Source organism: Vombatus ursinus, unplaced genomic scaffold, assembly GCF_900497805.2.
Source record: "Vombatus ursinus unplaced genomic scaffold, bare-nosed wombat genome assembly UNPS02009770.1, whole genome shotgun sequence".
Taxonomy (NCBI): Eukaryota; Metazoa; Chordata; class Mammalia; order Diprotodontia; family Vombatidae; genus Vombatus; species Vombatus ursinus.
In genome coordinates, this window is record NW_020949548.1 from 10573322 (window position 1) to 10594022 (window position 20701).

A 20701-nucleotide genomic window follows, 5' to 3' on the forward strand; every position below is an offset into this window, starting at 1 on the left:
TAACATTTTCCACTTCTATCAGCTCCTCCCTATTAGACGTTCTGAGAATTCAGCAAACACTGAACCCAAATTTCAAATGTTGTATCCTTTCCTCCTTCAATTCCACGATGACCTGGAATGAACTCGTGAAAAGCAGAAGGGCAGGCAGCAGATGGATCACTGGACTGGGAAACAAGAAGACTTGGGTTTAAACCCTACTTCTAACATTAGTATGACCCTGGGCTTGTCAATAATCAATAAATCACTTAATCAATAAAGACTTATCCAGAGCCGGGCACTGAATACAGAGAAAAAAGTGAGATAGCGGGGCAATTAGGTGGTACAGTGGATAGAGCACTGACCCTGGAGTCAGGAGGACCTGAGCTCAAATCCAGCCTCAGACACAGAATACTCACTAGCTGTGTGCTTCTGGGCAAGTCCCTTAACCCCAACTGCCTAAAAAAAAGGAAAAAAAAAATTGAGATAGCCCCTGCCCTCAGGGTTATATTCTTTGAGCTAGACAACACGTATATATGGAGAAATATATAAGTATACAGATATATATTTATAAACATATTTAAATATAGAATATAGAAGTATTTATATACTTCTATATTCTTCCATATATTTTTACATACGTGTGTGTGTGTGTGTGTGTGTGTGTGTGTGTGTGTGTGTGTGTGTGTATAAAACACAAGGGAGCTATTAGGAGAGAGAAGAATTCGGGAAAAACTCCATGTAGAAGGTGGCTCTTCAGCTGAAGGAGACCAGAGCCCCTTTCTAAGGACTCGGGGAGGAGGGAGGGCGGCTCCAAACCTGAAAGATGGCACTGTCATGAGACCTCTCTCAGCCTCAGGCTATTCAATAGTAAAATGGGGGTCATAATAACTGGTAGCACCTACCACACAGGGTTACAAGGATCAAACAACACAATGAATTCACAGAAAGTGCTCGGAAAACCTTCATAGATGTCTGCTACTATTTTATCACCATTATCATTATTGTTATTATTATCTGCTACTTCTAGTAATTATTAATAGCAGGGGGAGAGGGGAAAGTTCACCTATGGTTTTTAGTCTCCTATTTTTCTTCTGAATGAGGGGAGATTATCACAAGCTGTTGAATAAGCAGGGGACAAAACAAAATCAACCAGGGGAGAAAGACACTAAAGGCAGGACTGTGAAATGGGTTGAAAGGATGACATCAGAGAAACAGGCAGGGCTCAGGTCGACGAGCGAGAGTGCTCATGGAGAGGAAGGTTGGCTCCCAAGTGGCTCCTGAACGAAAATAATAATTATCCTAACAATGACTGGCGGCTCTGGGCAACTAGCACATAGAGCTCTCGGAGATTTCCTTCCCTTACAACAATGCTGGGAGGTTGAGGATTCAGGTGACGACGTTGTTCTCAGCAAAAAACACCGTGATTCGTAGCTTTGAAGGGGGCGAGATGGTTGGTTTCAGAAAGACTGGTAAAAAACACGGCTGAAAAAAAAGAGCCCGAGCGTGCAGAGGAAATGCTAGTTTATCAGCACAAATCAACTACAGATATATATTAAGCACTGAGTATTTATTTGAAAGGCACATAGCCTGCTTGTTAATCAATTGCTGGGAGGCTAATAACAGCCAGCACTTAGTTTACAAAGCATATTATATCTGTTATTGCATTTGAGAACACCAGCCTCCAAGGTATTAAGCTATGTTACCTGGGGGAAACCTCTCATCCTCGGTTTCTTTATCTGTACAATGGGTGTTATAATGGCATGGGTGTTATAATAATGGCACCCACTGCACAGGGCTGTTGTGAGGACCAAAAGAGATAAATAATATGCAATGTGAACCTGAGATAATCATTGTAACCTGCTTAGCACAGTGCCTGGCACATAGTAGGTGCATGTTAGCTATTGTTATATTTTATTACTTTGACGATGATGATGATGATGAACCTGATGATGATGAACCAGAGAGCATGGTGTGCCTTTTAGAAAGCCCAGGACACCTTTATAAGAAAAGCCCTCCTTCAGGGTGAGCAGAGTGGAGGCTAATCAATGCTAGGCTGATAAGAGTCCAGAACAGGGTAAATAGGTGTGGTCAGAAGTTGTTAACAACCAGAGACAAGATGAAAGAAGAAGCCAGAGAGCCAGGAAAAGAGAGAGAAAGAGAAAACAGCCGGTCAAAACGGCGATTTAGACAAAGGGGACCTAAATACGGAAGCATGAGCCCAGCAAGATCTGGAACAGAGAACCAGGAGCATGGAATGGGAGAAGGCGGGCCAGGGGTTTTAAGAAGTTACTGCAGTTGAAGTCATGGGCACAGAAATAGGACTAACTGTATGAAAGCAAAAAGAACAAAGGTGGCATGAAACCCCAAATGGCATTTCCTCCTTCTCTCCTCCCTACCCCCAGTACCCTCTCTCCAAAGCTGTTTTTCTCTCAGGAGACAAGAATCTGCTTCATGATATTAGCTAGCATTTATATAGTCTTTGCAAGGTTTAAATGCATGATTTCATTCATTCCCCATAACAATTCTGTGACGGGTGGTAGGATTATTACCCCCATTTTACAGATGAGCAGAAAGGATACAACAGGATGTGACTAGGAGCAGGCAGAGGGGACTGGGATGTGGAGAACAAAGCAATAAGGAATTGGGAGAGCAGAAAGCCAAGAAATAATTCAGTCTCCTGGTCTATGCAGGGACTAGAGTGGCTCCATTTGACAGTAGTCTGATCTGACACACAGCAGGATAAATTCTATTGTCCCGAAAGGGATTAGCCAAGCGGCTAAGAAGAATGGGCAGACATGATCTCTCACCTTTTATCACACACCCCCTTTCCCAACCGAAATCACCCTTTTAACTTCAAGGGGAGAGAAAACAATCAAAGGAACAGAAGTTTCAGATGTGTGTTTGAGTACATGACTAAGGCCACTAACTGGTCTTCAGGGCTCCCCACAACACTGGCTACGGACAAATGACCAAGGTTGATCCAAACTGAGACCTCCAGACCCGGCCTCCAGCATACAGAAGAGGAGATAGCTGAGAGTCTGATTTCTAACCTCAGTGAGGCTCTAGAAATGAAGGAGAAAAAAAAAAAAGGAAGGAAAACTAGAAATGGACCACTTGCTGGTAGGGTGGCCAAGAACGGGTCTGACATATGCCTATCCCAGATAAAAGAGTATATTGAAAATGACGTGGAGAGAGCAGCTATTGCATCTTCCTGGGCAGCTACCTGAATCAGGCCTTGCAGATTTCCAAAACTTGGTCCCCTGACTGCTGCAGAGGCTTGGGAAGGTTTGGTCTGCCTTGGCACGGCTGGCACCCTCAAAAACCAGACAAGAAGAGTCCTAGCGGAACTCCAAACTCACATGGCATTCATGAGAGCTGAAATCTCTCCTCTCCTGGAGAACACCAGAGTGGGAGGATGGGATGAAGGCATTGGCAGCTAGGGTCAGGGAGAAAAGTAGAGAATAGTAGACATTAGATTGTTTCTCCCTCCAAGGAGGAAAGATAAAACAAAGATTCAAAAACCTCCTCAAGGAATATGTAAATCCTTGCCTTGGGGAGGGACTGGGCGGGCTGCATGGGTTTAACAAGATAGTATCTTCCCAGAGGGTTCCCCTGAGAAAGAACTGATTCTATCAGTTTTTAACAAAAAGCTAAGAAGAGACCTCTATCAGGTCATCTTCCAAATTATACACCCAGGCCCAAAGACAGTAAATGATTCACCCAAAGTCACAGGTAATTAGCAGCTTACAGCTCAAACTAGAACTCAGGGTTGATATGGTGGAATCATATTCATTTATGGCAGGAAGGAACCTCAAGGGATCATCTAGGCCAGGGGTTCTTACCCTGAGGTCTGTGAACGCATTTATGGGTTTGTTTGGGTTTTTTGTTTGTTTGTTTCTTAAATCTGTTTTAATTACTAATTCAACATGATTGGCTTCCTTCCCAATTTTCCATATTTTAATTTTACACATGTAAATACATTATTTTAAGAAGGGGTCTATAATCTACAACAGACTGTCTAAAAAGGTTAAAAAGCTGTGACCTAAACCAACTGTCATTTTTTATGGGAAGAAACTGAGACTCAGAGATATTGACTCACCCAGGCTCACCCAGCTGGAAGAGAAACTGCAGCATCTTTCCTGCCTCACTCACACCCACCACTCCATCTTCCTCAGCATGATGCTGCCTCAAGTTTTTAAACTGAGGCTTACTAAAATAAGTGTGGGCTCCATTATTTGCCTCTTATACAACAAGAGCTCAGGAAGGAACTTTAAATATCGCTAGGAACAACCTTCTTGTTTCACAGAACAAAAATTCACATTGGACTAAGGTCACAGAGAGACCGGAACTCAGGTCTCTACTTCAAGTTCCAAGATCATTTCCTTAAACCATACTGGACTTTAGAACATGGTTCTGATTTTTCTTTATATCACTTTATATTACAAACCACAAAGAACAAGAAAAGTCACATCAGTCATTATCTTCCCTACTTTTATTTGCCCTTGATTATACTGCTTTGAGTCTGCTAACGGCACTGGGTCTGGAGTCAGGAAGACCTGAGTTCAAATCCAACCTCAGACACTTCCTAGTTGGGTGACTTACTTCACATCTATTTGCCTCAGTTTCCTCAACTATAAAAGGGGGATAATAATAGAATTTACCTCACAGGGTTGTCGTGAGGATCAAGTGAGATAATATTTTTAAAGCTCTTAGACAGTGCCTGGCACATAGTAGGTGAAATGATTATTCCCTTCCTTCCCCTTTATACACACTACTCTTAGCACAAGATTTTTGGAATAAGGGCTCAAAATACCTAAATCAATAGTGGTGCCAATAGAAACCACCAAGAATTGAAAAGTCTTAAAATAACTTTTAAAACCTTATTTTTACCCCATATTTAGGCACCCCAATACATAAGGTCTATGGACATAACCTAGTCCACCAAAGAACAGTGATAAGCCAATTGACCACAGGGATTATATAGATAAGCAGGAAAACTGAGGATTTCTTTCAGGTTCTAAAATAAAATCTTCAAAGCCTAAACCTTCCCCTAAGTATAACACCTTAAAAAAATCTTTTTTTTTTTTTTCCCAATCATTCAAAGGCAAATGAACCAATGCTTTTAAATGTTACACCGCAGGCACCTCTGTTTTGAAAAGCTCATCAGAATCTGAAAGGGCTATGAAGAGAAAAATTACAGGATCACATGACAAAAAATTAGCACTAGAAGAAAGTGAGGTCCAAAAAGTGAACGGGCTAAATGATTTCCAGGGTTTCACTTGGTCTTTTGGAAACACCACTCTGCTACTGGTGCCACCTCAGAAAGACTGCAGTGGAAATCGTTGGAAATTCTCCTACTGGGTACCTGCTCTGAGGGGACTGTGGGAGTAAGCTATAGAGTGTAATTGACTGTCTTAGGAACCTGAGTTTGCTTAGACATCTCAGATTCATAGCTCAAAGGGACTCTACAGGGCCTCCCACCTTCTCACTTTACAGGTGAGGAAAGGGAAGCCCAGAGAAGTTGAATGATTTGCCCCAAGTCTCAACGGCACTTTATTATGTATTTCCTAAACTCCCTGATCCCAACCTGTCTACTAGCTATTATCTACACTCCTGATCTCTTAGCTATGGCTCACTACTGCCACAAACAGTCAATGGTCAATTCTTCTTAATTCAATGTGTAGAGAGACTGCAAAGTGGAGAAAGAACAGGACTCGGGAGTCAGGAAACTCTGGATTCAAAATTTCCGGACACCAGCAAAATAACCAAGGGCAAATGGATTAGCACTTTTGAGCCTCAGGCAACTTTCTAAGACTTTTATCTTCTAAATTCTAGCCGCAGAAGAGGCACAGGTAAAAGGACTGTCCTTAGGGAAGAAATCTTAATTCACGCATATTCATGTGAGTAAAACCTGATTACTTTTAAGGTAATGCAGGGAGAGGGAGGGGAAGCAAAAGAAATAAGCATTTTATCATGATTTTTAACAGGGTTCAGTTATTTATACACAACTCTAAGTTTGCAGTCCATCACTGGTATTCAATAGCATGGGTGGCAGCAGCAGGTGAGTTTTTCTTGAAATTCTAGAATCAGGGTTGGGAAAGATTTAACAGGTCCCCTGGCACGGTAGTGTCAACTGAAATAGATACAGATCCCAGCAGGCCACATACTGACTTAGAAAACCACACATTAACATTATCTATATTTTATTGTATTTTTATTTATTTTGTCAACCGTTTCCCAATTACATTTCAGCTGGTTCAGTTTTGAAGGCTGAGATTTTGATATCCTTACGCTAGTCCACACCCTACAGGAAGCATCCCTGACAGGTCCTCATCTAGCCTCCACCTGAACACTTCAAGTGACCTATGCTCACACCATCAGGCAGCAGCCCATTCCATCACTGGGCAATTCTATTTCTTAGGAAATGTTGTCTTATTCATCAGAAGTCAACCTCTGTGACACTTCTGCTCAAACTGGTCCTACTTCACCTTTCAGGAGAAATCCAATCCTTCCTCCATGTGACAGCCTTTCAAATTTCAGAACACAACTATCAACCAGTCTTCTCTTCTCCAGGCTAATTAAATCTACTTCCTACGGCCAGGTTTCCAAGTCTTCTTGGTGTCTTTGGTGAGTCTTAACTCTAAATGATTAAAATCCACCTTTAATGTACTGTCCACAATTGAAAACAATGATTTAAAAGTGGTAGGACCAGTACAAAGTACAGTGGGGCTTTCTCATGACTAGAACACCATCTACTCAATTCCTGCATTCATTCATTAACCATTTATTAAGTAACTATTATGTATGAAGCTCTCTATTTCTATTAATGCAGCCTAAGGTCATATTAACTATTTTTGGCTGCCATGTTCCACAGTTGACTCATATTGAGGTTATGAATCAACTACCACACCTAGGCCTTTTTGACCTGAATGCATTTGTACATAAATGCTTAGTGGATGACCACCTCCCCCTAGTTGTTCTGGTAAAGCTGATCTTTTTTATTCTAAATGCAGGCTAAATTCTAACTTGTTAGTTTTAGCCCACCTTCCCAGCCTGCCAATATCTTTTTTTTTTTTTGCATGACAATTTTGTTGCTGGGTACTTTTCAGTCATGTCCGACTCTTCGTGACCCCTTTCCTGGGGTTTTCTTGGCAAAGACACTGAAGTAGTCTGCCATTTTCTTCTCCAGCTCATTTTACAGATAAGGAAACTGAGGCAAATAGGGTGAAGTGACTTGCCCAGGGTCACATAGCTAGTGTCTGAGGCTGGATTTGAACACAGAGATGAGTACTCCTGACTCCAGATCCAGCATTCTATCCACTGTGACATCTAGCTGCATGACAATACTCATTCACTATATCCCAGCTCTGTTATCACTGGCAAAATTCCTATACTTTGATTATTTTCTCTTTAAAATTCTTAAATGCACTGCCTAGAAATATGCTGTCCTTAGTTCATTCTACCTTACTTTTGTTGATATTCTAATCATCCATTAGACAGCAAGCTCTCTGAGGGCAGAACATTTTTTTTTTCTTTTAATGTCTTCCAAAGAGCAGGTACTTAAAGTGGACCTAACTGAATTTGCTAAATATATGCTTTCATCAGTAGATAATTTATGAGAGACTTACCAGAAAGCAGAGGTGATATACTTTTCCTTTTTTTTTTTTTAAATGAAACAAAGTTAGGAGAAATACGCTGGATAAAAAAAAAAAAATCAAGATGCCCAAAAAACCTTCAAGGACTAGTAGAGTGGGCTGAAGCTAAAAAGATGAAATGTAATAATATTGAGCCTTACTAGATTTGGGTTGGATTTAGGCCACAGTGAGTAGAAAGTTTACTGTTTATGTACAGTGTCTTTCTCCTTTCCCACCCAATCCCTAAACTATGAGCACAGAATGTTGACGTAGAGTTCTCTTACATTTAAAATGTATTCCTCAAATTGTGAATAATACTCCATATCTAAAGAGCATTCTGTCTCCCTTCAGTCAGAGATTAGCATGAGGCAGCATAGTGTAATCTGAAGTCTGGAAGACTCATGTGCTCCCTCAGACACTTACCCACTATGTATCCCTAAGCACGTGTAGATGTATTACGTTTGTGTTCATGGACCTGAAAATATGTATGCTCTTTGAGGCCAGAGACCATTCATTTTTGTCATTGTATCCCTAGCACCTAGAACAGCTTCCTGCACAGAAAAAGAGGAAAAGCCTACCGAAAAGATACTTAGAAAGTAAAACGAGTGTACCGATTAACCCACTACCACCCCAGGAAGACAGGAAAGCAGGTACAGACTAGACTAGCTTAGTTTGAGCAGAGTGTGTTATAGGGTGCAGGGTGAGGATGGTAATTGGAAAGAAGACTAGAAAGGGAGTAGGGTAGAGGCAAGATCGTGTATGATTTGAATGTCAAGAAAATACCATCTGCATAAAGTTCAAATGAGCAAGGCAAACAAAATATTTTGGAGGCAGGAGTGACATGACCAGATACGTAATAAAAATTATTCTGGTAGTCGTATAAAAGACATTTCACTGTTGTATGAAGGGGGGGTGGGGGGGGTAATGGTAATATGTTAGGGGGCTTTTAAGATAATGTGGGTAGGCAGTAATGAGATGCTACACTATGACGGTAGTTGTTAGAATGGAGTTGTTTAGTTGTGTCCAACTCTGTGACCCCATTTGGGGTTTTCTTGGTAGATACTGGAGTAGATCGCCATTTCCTTCTCCGGTTCATTTTACAGATGAGGAAACTGAGGCAAACAGGGTGAAATGACTGGTCACACAGCTAATAAGTGTCCGAGGCCAGATGTGAACTCAGGTCTTCCTGACTCTAGGCTTGGCTCTCTATCTACTACACCATCTTGCTGCTCTAAAATGGTGGTGAGGGGACAAGTGTAAGAGATATTGCAGAGACTGAATCTACAATGCTTGGTAAGCGACTGGATACGAGAAGGGAAGGGGAGACAACAGTCAAAATATCATAGCTAAGGGAGGCCCTTAGGTCATCCAGTCCAGCTCTCTCATTTTACAAATGAGAAAACTAAGGGCCAGAGAGGTAGCACGATGACACGTGGGCAGTAAGTTAAAGAATCAGGATTAAAATCAGGTCCTCTGACTTCAAATCTACACACCACACCTGCTAATATGTCCAGGGAAGACTAGGGGTATCATGGTGCCACAGAAAGAATGAAGTCAGGAAGAGCAGCGGTTTGAGAAGGGGCGAGGGGGAAATAAGTAATATAGTTTTAGACAAGTTGATCTTGGGGTACTTGTGAAATGTCTGGGTGAACACGGAGGTCTGGCGCTAAGTAAAAGATCAGGACTAGAGACCAATATGTTATTAACATTTTTTGCCTAAGGTTGTTCAATTACCTAGGAATCCACCAGTCACCCAACTTACATTCCTTCTCCATGTTTCCTACAACAATATCAGGAGATAATACAACAAATGTCTTCCTGATACATCTCAGGAATAATCTCCCTGATCTACCAACTTTCAAATGAAGTTACAGTTTGTCATGACTCATCCTTTATGAATCCATGCTAGTTCCTAGTGATCACCTCCCCCCCCCCCCCCCCGCCCCAAAATGCTCACAATCCATTAGTTTAATAATCTCTAGAACTTGGCTGGGAATCCAAACCTAAGGGAGGTAGCATGCTCTAATGGAAATCCTGGGTTTGTAACCAAGTATCCTGGATTTGAGTCTCAGGTCTGACACTTAATAATTGGGTGATCTCAGACAAACCATTTATTCTCACTGGGCCTCAGTTTACCACATCGGCAAAACAAGGGGACTGGACTAGATGACCTCCAAGAGCCTTTCTAACAGTAAATCCTATGATCCTAGGAATTATGTTTCTTAAGTTTGTAGACTATCCAAAATCTTTTTTTTAACTAGCATAATTAGTCATCTCTAATTCTTCAAAAATTACTAATGTTGGTTTTAGTCGAGTCTACAAGTTACTTCAGGACCATAGGATCCAAAGGTATATTAATTTAAAGGGGTTAGGTGCTCTCTTACTATTTCCTCACCTGTCCCTGAGCTCTAATTCCCTCTCTATAATGTGTGTTCTCTGTTTCCCAGATGACCTTGTTGGCCTTTTCTGAATCACCTGCTTGGCTCTCTCTCTTCAAGAAGGGCATGTGAGGTAAGCTAGGTGGGTGTCATGGAGCTACGGAAGACTGAGAACCACCAGGCTCGTGGCAGTGCCAAAGCAGGAAGGAAAGGGAGGAGAAGGGTAAGAGAGGGTGGTGAGGGATGGATAGATGGCAGCTGGCCTTAGCCTACTCAAACAACCCCTTCCCAATGCCGTCCCTGTGTGATCACTGAGGGCATCCAGACAAGGACCTGGCACTCTGAGCACCTCCCTAAAAGCTCCAGCTAACAGCTGGCTTCATACTCATAGATCACATCTCCCCACCCACGCCCAGAGAGTGGGTGAAAAACCATTTATGCCAGGCAAAAGGATAGCAAATCCTGTTCGTCTTACAACCAGCACTGCACTACTTCCAAGTAGAGGTCAGGGGCATATTTTTCAGTCTGAGCAAGAGAGTTATTCCATAAAGACTCAGGATATAGGTTGTCCGTTGTATAACTACAGGTAAAATCCCATTAAGGAACAAGGTTATACACACACACACACACACACACACGCACACACGCACACACACACACACTTTCTATTGTGATACAATTTTATGTTCTGGAAAGTACATCCCCAGTCTGCTGGAGCTGCTGTGAATTCCCAATTAAAAGGAAGTGCTCAGAACCAGAAAGAGAGAGGGAGGTGATATACTTCCTCAACCCCTTCCTTCCACCTCCCTCCTTAGGGAATGGTTAGTGTGGAGAGCTAAACTTTTGAGGTAGGGTGGGTAAAGAGAATTGAAGGTTAATCACTGTTTATGGATAGGAAGGTGGGGGCAACAGTACCCTAAGGATGAGACACAAGGAAGGACAAAGTTGCCCCTCTTCACCCAAGGAGCCATCAGGCTAAGCCTTCCTCCCGCTAAGTTCAAGCCCAACAAAGCCCTTTGCTGTTTTCAAGCCACAGGCCATGGGTCCATTAGTCAAAGAAGCAGCTGAGTTTGGAGGCATTTCCCACTTGAACAATTCTTGGTCCTGACCAAGCTATTTCTCTATTCCTGACCTCCAGATCAAAGTCAGCACCTTCCCCACAATTTAAAAGCATAACGCTAATGGTCTCTTTAAGAGAAAACTCAATTAAAAGGCTTTGTTTCAAAGGAATTTTTCATTTGTTCAAAAGGAATTGTACACTAGGTTACTCTAAGTGTCGGGTGAATCTTTTAGGGGGAAAGTGCTCTCAGACCGGCTTGCCACCGTCTCAGTCCCTTCTGGAACTAAAAGTGGAGGCTAGCTCATTAGAAAACTCACAGCTGTTGTCTCCTAGCCTCTGAATTTAAAAGGAAAAGAGGAGGGGAAGAGATGATGGTTCACAGGAAAAGGCTACTTGGGAATCCCAAGGTAGGAATGAGTAATGAATGGGTTTTCTCCAAAGGAGCCCATATCAAAAAACACAGCTGATAAATCCCATCAGCAGATAGCTTATCTGAAGCACATCCCAGCCATATGGTGCCACAAACTTCTTCTGCCTGTTGCTTCCACAACAAAGGCCACCACACGACTGCCCATTAGAGAGCCCAATTTGATAGCGCCAGTCCAGTGCCTCGCCTAAATTTGCATTTTACTTATGCCCTGGCCTCCACTTTGATACATGCCGCCACCCCCCACCCCCTTTTCAAAACACATCATACACACAGACACAGTGTAGATATGTGGACTCTGTGTGTATCAGGTGAACAAAGAGTAAACCAGATGTCAACTTCAGAAATGGAGCTGCCTGGTGGGGGAGGTTTACAGGAGGCAGCTCCTATACAGACAATGAGCTTTTCTCCAAACACTGGGGAAGGCAGGCAAGCGGGTGGGTGGGGCGGGCCTTGGGGAGTGGCTATTTAAAACACTTGGCTCCTTTTATTTCACCACCAGGGAAGTGAATTTGGTTCCTAAGCCAGAGCAAATGAAGTCATTTTGTTTCCACAGATTTTCTTTGCATTTCTGTGATGCCTTCTGGGTGTATACATCAGGGTTAAAAGTCAAGCTGTCCCTTCTCAAAACTGAAAATCTGAGCCCACTTAAGAGTTAACGTTTAAACAGAATTTTTAGTGCTTCAGTGTGTGTTTGTTTATTCCAAGTTTAAATGAAGTAGAAAAAAAGCATCACCAGAGAAGGGCCTGAAGACCAGAGAATTGAAACTGACTTAGTCAAATGCCATAAGAATAAGGTGTAAAGAGCAGCACATAAAGTCAACTTCTAAATGCAGAAGTTGCTATCGAAGATAACTATGGTTTTATCAAGTGAATCCAACAAGATTTCCTAGATTTTTGTTCCTTACCATCTTTTCAGAGACTATTAACAGATGGTAATAATATGCTAATCTATTTATTTAATTTACTATTTCAGGAATGGCAGGAGAAAAAAAAAAGAGGATAATGGTTTGCAATATTGAGTTCATCAGCTTGTGGCATTCAAAAGAGGGAAAAAAATGTGTTGGGATGCATGTTGGGAGATGGGAAAATCCAACAGCCATTTCTTCTCAGCCTCCGTGGTGGCTGGCTGTATGGGCACAGAGAAGCACACACATGCTATTTTCCCCAGTTACCCCCACCTAAGTATAACAACAGTCTCTGATGAGCTTTTCCAATTTTTGTGAACATTCTCAGTTAAAAAAAAAAAAAAGATCCTCTTTCATGTTAAGTTGAGATTGCACTTGAAATCCATCCAAAGGCAGAGCTGTACTGAATTATGATAATTAGAAAGCTGTGTCTATAAAAAAAAAAGCAGCAGTTGATGCATTTTAAAAAGTTCATGCCAGAGAATATAAGTTCAATATGTTCTCACATAATTAACATTTCCCACCATTAGCAGCAGTTTTTCAGTTTATATCTCTGTAAAAACAACAGCCCTGACATTGTTTTACACTCAGTCAACAATGTTTAAGTCACTTTACACAAAAGTCTAAACTTTGTCAAATACCTACCGGCAATCCCAATACTGCTGGAGGCTACCGATTGTGATTCTAAATCACAATGAATAAGGCCAGCTCTCCCTTTCTTCTTTGAAATTCATTCCCCGCCTCAGGAAGAAGCCATTCCAACTAAAACTACTGAGGAAGATCTAGCAAAACACAAATAGCAACCTGCATCTGGAGAAGGGCAAGAAGAGTAGAAGGGAGGGCCAGGATAGGCCAGGCAAAAAAGGAGAGACAAAGGCTAAGTGAGAAGTGATGGATGCCCTTGCCGGGACTGCTGCAAATCCTGAAGGGCCCTATGGCCTTAGCCAATCCAAAGAAACAATCTGCCACAGTTTGCAAAGTTTCCCAGCCAGTCCAAGACATTTCTGGAGTACCCACCACCCAACCCCCAAGTTAAGAATATAGAGAACAAAGAAAAACCCCATCCGGAGACGGAAAGTTACTCTCCCAACAATCATTTTTTCTTTTAATGGTCAGAAGCAACTAATCTTGTTACTAGGACAAAGTCCAAAAGGGTCTGGAGAAACCTATAAGCTTCCACTCTGAACTCAGGTACTACTGGACAAAGATGGTGGTTTCTAATCAAAACATTAGAGATTCTGATGAGAGGTCTCAGAAGTTAATCCAGGCTCTGACAACACAAACATTCTAATTTAGAGCATGTTTTAAAATTTGAAGAATTTAAAGAACAAGAAATTCACTGTTACAAACCATATATTAAGTTGGGGGGGGGGGATACCTAATAGTAAGAATGGAAACTAAATTGGCTAATTTTTAAAAACTATACAAAAAAAATCATAAACATTGAGATGGCAATAAACAGAGAGGTTGGAGTGGGACACTTGATTTTATCAACTTTGTGAAAGTTCACGATGAAAATACGGTATTAACGTAGGTTCAAAGGAAGCCTGGCCTATAATTTAAATGCTACATTGGTTGCATGAATCCCAACTCATCTTTTAAGCCATCCTCAGTCCCTCTTACCAGTCATCAACACAGGCACTTCTTAGGTCTCCCGGATTAGCCTGAACTTGTCAAAAAGTGAATCAATTTATAATACTGCTTTCAGAATCTAGTGATATGCTCAATGAAACCAACCACTTCTATTAAATAAACTGCATGTGGTGAACAACAGTTAGCTGGAGACAACGCATTGCATGTTTTTAGACAAAGTCGGGGCTCCAACTTTCCTGCTCTCTTGGGGATGAAGCTCTCCAAGTTTTACCAGGAATTGAGATGAGTTCTCTGCAAACCTTTTCCTCCTCAGTGATTTTTTTCTTGCTGCTAATCTGGCCCAAGGCTAGGTCCAAAAGATTTCGAGTTTAAAGGTGAGCTACATTCTACAATGAAAGTGGTCATTACCGCTCTCCTATATTTGTACAAACCTAGAAGATCAACTACATTTCAATTTCCACTTAAGGGCAGTATAATTAAGCTAACGGTTAAGACTGAGATGAAAAAGTAATCAGGATAGATGATGTCTCCCTGATACATCCAAATACATAAAGAAGCATGTAATCTTTAAAGGGGGCAAACTTTGAAGATATGACTCTTGCATCTAATATTTTTTTTTAAATCTTTACACTTGGGGGTCTAAATTCAACAACTGGTTTAGGTTACCTCTCCTGAAAACATATGACTACAATATCATCTTAGTTGTTATAAAATACTACAATTATCTCCTACTTTTAAAATTTCACCCACAATTGTTTCATTGAAGAGGGTTGTGTTTTGTTTTTTTTTTCTCTATTTGCAGCTGCTCTATACAGCAAAAAGGAGTTTTTGTAAAACTGAGACATAGGGTCAAAAACTTCAAAAAATATTTTTTTCTTACTGTCACTTTACTTCTTTAAAAAAAAAAGGAAGAAAAGAAAGACTGAGAAATATGCATTCAAAATCTCTAGAATGAGACTACCAAAAGTAGGTATATTATCCTGTCAGTGAAAGGAGAACTGAGTCCAGGACCCTCCCTAACCTTCTCTCCCCACACCAACACCTCTCCTGTAGCCATCAGCTCTCCTGCAAAAGCCCTCACACAACAGAATTCATTCTCTCAAATTGAAGATTCACTTTCAAGTCTATTTCACAGCAAAGTGAGCATTCCTCCCTGGCAACTTTAGGTAAAATGTCATTATGCAGATGTTGATTTTTTCTCCTCACATGTTCTCATGGGGTTGGCACCCAACTTCAGGGACTTTGGAGAGCATCACATACAGTGGTCAAGAACTAAGCACAAAGCTTTTCCCTATACTCCTGTTGTTCTTCAGGTTGCTTTTCCAATTAAAAGGTCAAAAACAAAAATGAAAACAAAATGTTCTGATAGTCCATCTAAATTATTGGTCAAACTAGAGCTCTTGCAATAAAAATGACTTGGGTCCGGGTACTCACATACTATCAAGAAATAATAAACATTCCTCTTGCACTTAATATCTGAATCAGCTATTATTTATCACAACAGATATTTGACAGTTTCATATTAGGAGAAAACCTAAAGAGAAAATCTAGGACCATTCCTGGAGATACATAGATTAGAAAAAAAAATTAAGCCTTTCCCCTCAAAATTATTCAGTTTACAAAGACTAATCAACCCACTTAAGAGTTCAGAAGTCACTTTTTAATTAGTCCTAGCATTTCCTTCCGAAGGAAAGGGATTTCTTCCCCAAGTTGCCTGCCTGGCACTCATTTTTAGATGAGTGAGTTAGCCCTTGCTGCTAATCCTGCCCAAAAACCTAATAAAGGTGTTCCCTAGCTGTTTCTAGAAATGACAATTTGCTACGCAAATCCTGCAGGGAGCCATTTTAAATCTAAGAATCACCAGGAAAAAAAAAAATTCTGACTGTGACTACTATTTTAGTACATTGTTGTAAGGATGCCACTGGATCCTTCCGCTAAATATCTCTATCAAATATTATTTCAGGTTATGTATAGATTTATACATTTTGTCATGCTGCAGAATGTCGAAACATCTTGTCTAAAATGTACTTATTCAGCACAGAACTGTAATCCTTGTTTATTCAGGTAACCACCTGCACTTAGCACCCCTGAAACAGCAACTAGCCTGCAGTTGAAAGAAAAAAATCAGGAAGAGAAAAAAAGAAGGGAGTCATGTGGTTAACCTGAGCTGGGGAATAAGTGATACTGTAGTTTCTGTGCAACAGGCTGTATTTCCAACCTGTAGCACTTTTTTTAATAAAAAACAAAAAAACAACGAAATCTGAAAAGGTTGATGGCTGCTCTTTCAGTTCTGGGCTTCTTCCTCCCAAGGTAGTTTTGTTTTTGTTTTTAAATGCATGGCCGGCCTTTTTATAGGCAGAGTAACTGGTCTCTAAGTTTCCAGTACTTACTGAGGTCAATTTTCATTTCTGCAAATCAAAGGCAGCCACTTGCTTCTAATAAGTTAACAAGTCTCCAGAGAAATGGTGGTGGCTGGTATTTCATTGTTTCATAAATGTTTTTATACAGTAACACTATGCAACTTAAAACATTTTTTGAAAACATTAATAGAAATAAAAATCGTGTTCTGTATTTTTAAAAGAGGTCTGAGTCAGCCCCCGCTGTTTTTCTGCTACATAAAATGTTGCTCCGCCTTAAGAAAAATAAAGCAAACAAAACCCCGGCAAAGAAAAGGAAAAGATTCTTAACAACTTCTCACTCCCTTTAAAGAGTACGGCAGGACTTTGGGAAACCAGGGCTAACAGAGCCGAACAAAGGCTGTAACCACAACCCGCTCCAGTTTTCTCCTGGATCTTTTCTGGGTCAGTAAACAAACAAATAACCCCTAGGTTTCCTACCGAAGGGAAGTTTTCCAGGGAGAATCTCCTCCTGGGTTTGGTGGTAACTGCGACTTAGTCTTTTTGGGACACAATGTTTCTGCTGACTCCCGAAAATTTTCCACTTGAATGTGCAATTAAGCAGCGGCGGCGGCGGCGGCAGCAGCAGCAGCAGTCCTAGAGGAGCAGTAGAAAAGAACATGCCTTCTTTCATCTTTCAGAAGCCCCCCAAGTTCCCCAAAGCAGCACCACTCTCAGAAGCAGCCCGGGAGCCCGAGGTCTGTCTGTCTGTCTGCCTGGCTGGCTGCCTGGCTCTCTCTGTGTGTCTGCTGCTGTATTTCAGAGGTGGCCGTTCTCAGGGCACCGGGCTGCGCGGGCTCATGTCAGGCTGGCTGGGCGCTGCTGCCGCCGCCGGGGCTGGGGCCAGGGCCGGGTCGGGGCTGCTGCAAGCGGCGGTGGCGGCTGCTTCTCCACCCAGCCTCCGGCTCGCTCGCTCCTACTAACTTCTTCCTTCTTGGCGAAAAATGTGACAAATATCAAAGGTTTTGTGCGTGTGTGGCGCGCGTGTGTGTGTGTGTGTGTGTGTGCGTGTATGTGTGTAAGCGAGAAGGGAGGGGGTGAGGGGGAGAACGAGAGCGCTGTGTGTGTGTGCATGCATGTGTGTGTGAGGGAGTGAGGGAGTGTGTGAGGCTAAGTGAGAAACACTGAGTCAGGGAAAGCAGCCACAGGAGGAGCAGGGCTGGAACGGGAGCAGCCGCCTGTTGCAGCTCCGGCTTCACACTCCGCAGCAAAACTCCATTTCAACAACTTGCCAGGCTCGCGCTCTCTCGCCTTTTCTGCTCCGGTCCCTCCCCACACCCCGGCTGAACTCGGCTCAGCCCAGCCCGCGGACAGACGGACCGACCACGCTCTACACCTTCCCCGTCTCGCGCCTCCCCCCACCCCCCAGCCGCGCGCCCGGGTCACCTGCAGGGGGCCCGGGGGAGGGGAAGGGGAGGAGGAGAAGGGGGGGGTCAGCGGCCGGGAGAAGGGAGGCCAGAGGAACATAACAGGAGGACCCCCCCCATCCCCCGCCCCGCGCCCGCTGCCCGCCGGCCGGCCCGCCCGCCCGCCACACACAAAGCAGACAGACAGAGCTCGGGAGGGAGAAAGGAAAGAGGGTGACGCTCGTGCAAGGGTCCCTGCGAAGCGGCATCCACCACCACCACCCCCCGCAGAAACTTACCTTTCACTCTACCTTTGCAAAAACACCTCCAGCTTCTTGCAATTCAATTGCAAACTTCTTGGCGGCGCGCGCCGGGCGCTGCTCGCACTCTCTGGTGTCTCTCCCACCCCCACCCCCCCCCGGGCCTGGCCCGGTCCGGCCCGGCCCCAGCCCCCGGCCCCGGCCCTGGCCGCCCCCACCTCTCCACCTCTCCTGGCTGGCCCGGCCGCCCCTCTCTGCCAGCCCCGGTCCCAGCCCGGCTCCGCTCTGCTTTGCTCCCCGGCGCCCGCTCCCCCGCTCCCTCGGCTCCCCGGGGCTGCGCGGCCGGGGTCTTTTCCTGCCGGCTATTTTTGTGGGTTTCACTGCATGAGAGGCTGCCCGGGCCCAGCTGCCCAGAGCTGCCCGCAGGATTTAATCAAGTCTGAAAAAGTGCTTAGCGGTGCCCGCGAGCCGGCGGCGGCCGCGGCGGCTGTTTGGGCTCGGGCGGCGCGGCGCGAGCGATGCTAAGAATGTTCGGAATGAGAAGAGGAATGAAATGAACGCGAGGACCGAACTCGCTCAGGAGGGGTGGGACCTTGGTGACGTCATGCAGCCGGCCGCCCGGGGACCGGGGGCGGGGCCTGCCGCCGTCGGTGACGTCATAGGGAAGTCCAGGGCAGCGAGGGGGTGGAGTCGAGGGAAGGAGGGACGAAGAAGGGGAGGAGACAAGAAAGAGGGAAAAGGAGGGAAAGGAAGGAGGAGAGGGAAGAGGAGGAGAAAGGGAAGGAGAAGGGAGGGAAAGAAGGGGGAAGGGGCGGGCTGGTGCAGACAGCCGAGACTGGGGCTCGGGCGCGGGAGCTGGGAGAGCACCCCGTGCGCTCCGGGAGCCGTAGTAGCGGTTGTCGCGGTGCGCACGGAGGACTGGTCTGCTCTCCGGCCACTTGGCCCGAGGCTGGGGGGTGGAGTTTCTCTTTCGCGGCGGACCCCGGAGCTCCCGCTTTGTCCGCAGCTGGGGCGGGTCGCAGAGAAAAGCTGAAGCCAGGCACCTTGGCCCCGGTGGGAGGGAGGAAAGTGCAGATCAAGTTACCTGAAAGAACCAAGAGGGACCGCCTGGCTGGCTGTGGGAACTTTGGGAAAGTGGCCTGCCCTCCATCTTCTGTACCTCATTTTTCCCTATCTGCGAAATGGGAATAACGCTTGGCTCATGGCGCAAACTTAGAAGTTTCTGAACAATAAGAGTTCATTAATGAAAGCATGGCGGTAGAGAGCCAGCCTGGCCTCGGAGTCAGGACGACCTGGGTTCAAGTCCAGTCTCTTGTAGACTGTGTGACCCTGGGTAAATCACTGAACTGTTCAGTGCATCCGGCAACAGAAAGTTGTTTGGTAAAGGGAATTCGTTCACCAAGAGTTCCGAACTGCTGTCTTCCCCCTCCTCCCTCTCTCACCCTCCCCACCCCCAATGTGCTTAGCACTGAGGATTATAAAGATTTGAAATTCTACAGTCCTTGGAAACTTATGTTATACAGAGCATTCTGATACTGGAGAAAGGGAGTTTGCCTCCTTGAAAACCCGTTTATGAAGCCTGTGCTATGTACAGTGTGAGAGAGATAAAGACTTTTGCTTCCAGTGAGTAGCAGAAAGAGATGCACACAAATTACTCCGAATACACCTTAGAATGCATGGAATGTGCAGTGAAGTTCAAATAAAATCATCTTGGTTGGTTTTAGAAGCGACTGATCACTTCTAACTGATGGAGGTGTACTGACGGAGATCGACGGTGATTTATAGGCATGATAAGATGCATGGATGGAGAGACCAGCAAATAAATATACTCTATAGTTACAAAAAATATATAGCTAAAATGTATATAGCACTTATTATGTGCCAGGCACTGTGCTAAGTGTTTTACAATTATTATCTCTTGTGATCCTCACTACAGCCCTGGGAAATAGGTGTCATTATTATCACCATTTTACATGTGTGGAAATTGACTTGCCCAGGGTCAAGGTAAGTGTCTGAGGCTGGGTTAGAACTCAGGGCCTCCTGACTCCAGGGCAAGTGCTTTATGAATTTCAACACCTATCTATGAGGGGTGGGGGGAGGGAGGGAGGTGGGAAAGGCTCTCAAATAACAGGATAAAAAGTTTAGATTTCATTTGATGAGCAATAATTGAGAGATTTTCAGCCTGGAGGTGCATAAGGAAAAGTAGTCTTGCAAACAGGTGAAGGATGACTCTTTTCACCTTCATGTGTTTAAAAGGAGACTCCCCACCCCCCAACTCTGTCAGTTGAGGAAGGCATATGAGAAATGGTCTGAGAAAGGTCACGTGACCTTGGACACACAGGTCACAGAGTTATCAAGTAGCAGAACAGTGATGTAACTGAGGTGTCCTACACATAAGCCAACACTTCCCTCCCTGGCCTCCTGTTTTTGGAGTTCCCCTTAGTTGGGCTGATGCTTTCTCTTGATTCTCAAGACCCAGTTTCACAACCCAATTTTCGTTTGACATTAAAGTGAAAATGGTTATAGGTCCTTACCCTGGCTGGGGTTTTCTCTAGTTCCTAGAATGTCTCTTGAAACCCAAAGTGAGTAAGAATAGGATAGAAGCCCCCTAAAAGTGTTATTAGTGAAAGGGTAAGCACCAGTCTGGTTGTTAGTTACCTTGTTGGATTGACACAATCTTCCAGGTAAGCAACTCAAAGAATTTCCCAGATATTAAACTC

General features: G+C 43.9%; 1 protein-coding gene across 5 annotated transcripts in view; it reads right to left on the reverse strand.

The window, feature by feature from the left end:
- The window catches only part of TEAD1 (TEA domain transcription factor 1), a 313180-nt gene extending 295069 nt beyond the window's left edge, over positions 1 to 18111 (reverse strand). For 4 of the 5 annotated variants that reach the window (XM_027852534.1, XM_027852530.1, XM_027852533.1 and 1 more), the window contains exons 1-2: positions 18021 to 18111; positions 16817 to 16972 (exon numbers count right to left, since the gene is read on the reverse strand). The gene's annotated coding sequence lies outside the window, so the exon portion shown is untranslated. The remainder of the gene's footprint in view (positions 1 to 16816; positions 16973 to 18020) is intronic. The other variant, XM_027852532.1, reaches the window with a different exon arrangement.
- Positions 18112 to 20701: the final 2590 nt, after the last annotated feature.